General features: G+C 38.3%; 1 non-coding gene across 1 annotated transcript; it reads right to left on the reverse strand.

Moving 5' to 3' along the window:
- Positions 1-4,973: 4,973 nt before the first annotated feature.
- On the reverse strand, positions 4,974-5,100 carry LOC126504951 (U6atac minor spliceosomal RNA). Its single transcript, XR_007592763.1, has one exon. It is a non-coding gene; the product is annotated as a U6atac minor spliceosomal RNA (small nuclear RNA).
- Positions 5,101-5,473: the final 373 nt, after the last annotated feature.

The raw sequence follows: 5,473 nt of genomic DNA on the forward strand, positions 1-5,473 counted from the left end.
CCTGAGTTCATCTTGATGCTGGATAAATAAGGTAAGACCAGTGAGATCCATTTACCAGCGTCTCTCTCGAGTCATTGTCCATCCAATCCCAAGTTCAGATCCATGATGAGCAACTAGGCAGGGGGGTGGGCTACAGAGACTACAGAAGAGCAAAGGAATCAGAAATCAGCACACATTGACCAATGAGATTTTTGTTCGCCATTATTTGAATGACTCTGTAAACCTGTAACTCCATTGAACGTTCAAAGCACCTACATCATCAAGTGAGACATAGAGACCCATATCATTACTTTTTAAAAAACACTTTGGTTGTGTTCGTTGTTGTTGCTTGACTATAAGAAGAATTTTAAATTTAGGAAAATCTAATGAGTCTTTCTGTGTATATTCTACTAATGTTGATTCTGCATCTTTAACCAAGTTTATGTCTAGATTGGAGAAATGAGTTTTGTATGTATTCTCAAGGAAAAATTTACTCTAAATGAACTTATACCAGATCCGGTTCATTTACCCTTAAATTTGATCCAAAACTCTGGCTGATGGTACTTAAACAAGTAAAATATGTCCCAAAACCCTACTGATTATTTTAACATATAATTAATGGTTTAAAATACCTGGTATGTAACTGAGGTTTATTTAATATATAATTAAAACAACTCCCCTTCGAAATGTCCTGGAGTTGTTCAATTATATGTTAAAACTGAAACAAATATAAAAACTTCAATAAATATATTTTCTTCCAAGAAATGACACATGGTGACTTTTTTGTTATTGTTGGGTTTGATGTTGTCGCCTCTAAGGAGGTCAGCAATATGGAAACATAAAGGCCAATTTAATTTGGGCATCTGCGGCTGCCAAGTATTTTAATTCAGACAGCTGTGACTGAAGAGTTAATATTTTACTTGTCAAAATCCAAAAGAAGGCCAGTGAATCACTCTAATTCTCATTAAGAGGCTTTCCCCCAGTAGCACCCTAATTCAAAATAATGAAAGTAGAGACTGAGTGCGATTCTAATACCAGTTGAGACCTATCTTTTAATATTTCTCCAGTGATGGATTAGGGATCGGGGAAATTCATCTCAGATCATAGAGCCTAATTTAATAAGGGATCATTCCAAGAGTATTGCATTTTATAATAATGTCATTTAATGTGTCGTCTTCCATTTTTACTGTCCCATACGTATGCTTACACGATGGTGCCATAGGGATAAACTTTTAAAGAACCAGCATCATTTTTAGTTTTCATTTTCCTTAAGTAGGGGGCCATCCATGAAAACATCCATTAGTACCTTTATTATCGCAAAATAAGAGCGCGGGAGGCCCGGCTCATTTGCAGGACAACTTAATAGACCCTAAGTAAATCAACACTTTACGGGATCTCAAGCATGGAGACGGGTGAAAACGTTAGAGATGGTTTGAATAAATCAAACTCCATCATCTAATACATTAACAATAATACAAAACCCGAGAAACCTTGTAGTTTGGAAATGCATGAAAATAGCATTCCAGAAGCTAATCTTCCTTTCTCCTGTGCTCCTCATTTTCAGCTGATTTACAATTCGAGCGAAGCTTTAATAACTGCTTAGTAAAGACTAATTATTCATGGTGCCTAACTTTAGGGAACTAATATGAAGGGCTATTTTTTCATAAATTGCATTCACTTATTCAATGAGGAAAACAAATTGTCAGGAACAACATTATATGAAATACCTAACTTTATTATTTTATATTAACATCTAACTGTATTTAATCAACTTTGCTATTTTTATCTTGGCATTACAGCGCATGTGAACCCGTCGGCGATTACCAGGGCACTAGTTAAATGAGTTCAGGTCAGAGCATCATAACCACATAAATGTCAATACATTATTATTGGCTATAACTCCTACAGTGCCGGCAGGAGGGCTGCTTAATCACAGTGACGCTCTCCGAAGCCTTCAGGACAGCCGGCGTTACAACAGGCCCGTTTCCCTGCTCACAGCTCAGGTTTGGGCCTTCGCCGCTCACGTCTGTCTTTCATCATTTTCCTTTCCCTTTCGGATGCATTTGCCTTAACACACAAACTCTAAAGGACACCCTAGGAACATCTCTCTGTTGTAATTAGGCCTCTGTTCCCCAAAACGTAGGAATCATCTGAGCGGAGCGGTAATAAACCGCGCAGCCATTCCCAACGTTTTTGCGGCTGTGACTCATTCACTACCTACTTTGCAGTTCGGTCATCCTCAAGGTGCTGCAAAATTTCAAATTTCTGCTTGAATTTTAAAATAAATCTCGTTTTCTCCCTGCCTTGGATTTTTTTATTAATTCCTGCCTTTCCTAAAATACGCCTTCTTTCTGTTTTTCTCCCCCTTTACCCCCATGGCTTTCATCTCTGCCTTCCTTGCTCACAGGACCACATCACTTATTATATCCTTGAATAATTTGAGACCTGCTCTTTTATTTCTTTTTTTTTCTTCCCATATTTTCCTTTACCTGTCATTATTTCTGTTCATTCTGTTTATATTCTGTTATCCATGTCATATTGTCTTTTTAAAAACTCACGACTTCTCCTGCTAATAAGTATAACAAGATATATACACATAGTGGGACCCTAAAATCTCTTTAAAGACAAAGTCAATTTGCCAAGAAAAAAAATATGGTGTTATTTAAAACCATGTCAATATGACAAAAAATGGGGCATGAGTCTGTCATCTAGAATAATTACAAATGATTGTTTGAGTCATACAAGGTGTATGCTTGAGATAGAAGTAAAAGAAAAAAAATAAAACCTAAAATAAATGTTTAAAATTGGGTATTTTTTTCTGATTGGGAAAAAAAAAGAACTCAACGTAATTTTGTTATGTGATTTTTCTCAAGTCTGACTCTTTTTGTTTTATATCAAAACAAATGTGACATGAAATGATACTTAAACTGTCACCATTTTGTATGCATCGTTGTAAACTTATGGTCACAGCGCATTCCACATAGGCCTGTGGCTCGTGTGCAGAAATACTTACACTATGCCTTCCCGGTCCTTACTGTTGGTAAGTTAATATACTACATTCACAAAAGGAACCAGAAAAACTTTCTGTGTGGTTGCAAAAAGAACTTCCCGTATACTACGATGAGGACTTTAGAAAACTAATGAGGGTTTCCCTTCACACTGAACTACATATGCTGAATGATGCAGGCGGATCTAAATACGGTTTGACTCTAACTCTGTTTCCATGGTGGGACCAGGATTTTCAAGTAAGTGTAGTTGAACATTTTGGTGTTTGCAAAGAAATTCACAACAAAATTCACATGAAGGTGACATGGGAATTCAGACATCTGTCACACTAGGGAAATCACAAATACAGTTTCTGAAGTAAAAACACAACACAGAATCAGACTGAATTTAAGAGCCTGTGCCCCCACACCAGCCAAAAGAACAATTCATGTTCTCACGAGTGCTTCTTTAAAATTCACTGCACATAGCCAAAACCATTTTTGACAATGTTTTAATGTAAACCGAAAAAGAAGGCTTTGATTTCCTTGGTTTTCCTTAATTCTCCAGACATTTAGTTGAGTCAATAAATGAAAGTACAAATGACTTTCCTTATTACAAAGCAAAGGTCTGCCAAGTTTAACGAGAGAGTTTCAAGTAACCGTAACACTGAAAACTACAAAAGAAAAATCTAGTGACCCCAGCAGTGAATTGGACGCTGGCCCAGAGACTAAAGTCACTGCATGCAAACAACTTTAGAGAGGCTAATAGAATACACTCCATACAAGCCCGCCTCCAGAAAACTAACTCATAACCTTCCAACAAGAAAGCAGCGTGTCTATTAGGCTAGACTCCTGATAAGCACATGGTCCCCATGGCTACACACTCAACTTGCCTGCACGCTGTATTCTGGTCCTAAATCAACCTGGCAATGGCTACATTTCAGAAGGTGGTGTAAGGTAATAATTTGTGGCACTTTAGCTTGGCCCAACAAAACTAAAGGTTTTGTGACGTTTGAACAGCTCTTCTTGGAGCATGACCATGGTGAACATGGCTTCACCAATTACCAAAGATCACACAGTTATCAAGTGACAGAGTTTTGAGGCTCTGAGCCATCATTTGACACTATTTGATGCAAATTCGGCTTAATTAGATATTAAAATGGCATGTGGTTTGTTCCCAATATCAACTTAGCACACTGCCTTTTAAAATGGACCACAGGAGGACATTATGGAGTATACTAAAGTTCTAAGATTCCTTAACGTCTGTTTTTATGTTTAATCAAAACCCCCTTTCTTTTCTATTTTTCTATTTTTTTATGTCTCCTGCATTTTTTCTTTTAAAAAAATCCTATTTTACATACCAATCCCAGTTCCCTCTCACTCCCCTCATCTTCCCCACCCCATCCACCCATCTACTCCTCAGAGAGAGTGAGTCTTTCCATGGAGAGTCAACAAAGTCTGGCCATCACTGAGGCACGACCAAGGCTCTCCCTGCTGTATCTAGGCTGAGCAAGGTATCCCCGCATAGGGAATGGGCTCCAAAGAGTCAGTTCATGCACTAGGGATAAATACTGTTTTCATTGCTAGTGGCCCGACAGTCTGCCCACGTCACAGAACTATCACCCCCATTCAGAGGGCATAGTCTGATCATATGCAGGTTCCCCAGCTGTCAGTCAAGAGTCAGTGAGCTCCCACTTGCTTCTGTCGGTTTCCCCATCATGGTATTGACCCCTTTGCTCATAATATTGCTCCTCCTCTCTTCAGCTGGGCTCCAGGAGCTCAGCCCAGTGCTTAGCTGTGGATCTCTGCATCTGCTTCCATCAGTTACTGGTTGTAGGTTCTATGATGACAATCAAGATAGGCATCAATCTGATTACAGGGGAACTGCAGTTAAGGTACCTTCTCCACTGTTGCTTGGATTCTTAGCCGGGATCATCTTTGTGGATTCCTGGGAATTTCCCTAGTGCCAAGTTTCTCGCTAACCCTATAATGGTTCCCTCAATCAAAATATAAAAACAGTGGTTAGATGCCACAAAGTCGAAGGCAATGCCTTAACTGTATGCCTGTTGTTAGGCCCAAGGGCCTCTTCCATTCTTGTCAAGAGAAGTGCTAGCCTTCTCTCCTTTCAATACAACATATCTAAATCCTTTTTCTCTGCTGCAAGAGAATCCTCTAGGTATTGTGACTTTGATATACTTTTGTGTATGATCTTTGGCAGCAATTACAATTTCTTCTGGTTTCTTTCCTAGATAGATTTTATATACATTTCCTGGCTAGATTTTATACATATCATATAATATATGTATATATATGTGTGTGTATGCAATATATATATATATATGTATATATTTGGAGTTTTTAATAAAGCGCCCAGGTCTTTTCTATATAAAATGATTTTTTCCTATAAAACTCCCCACCTCTACTTCAAATATTTTCTCTCTAAGCTCCAAATCGTCACCAGATACTTGGTCAATGGAACCTACTAGTCAAGAATTCCAGACAGGAACACA

This window comes from Alexandromys fortis, unplaced genomic scaffold (assembly GCF_014885135.2).
Source record: "Alexandromys fortis isolate MF-2015 unplaced genomic scaffold, M_Fortis_MF-2015_v1.1 scaffold_53, whole genome shotgun sequence".
Taxonomy (NCBI): domain Eukaryota; kingdom Metazoa; phylum Chordata; class Mammalia; order Rodentia; family Cricetidae; genus Alexandromys; species Alexandromys fortis.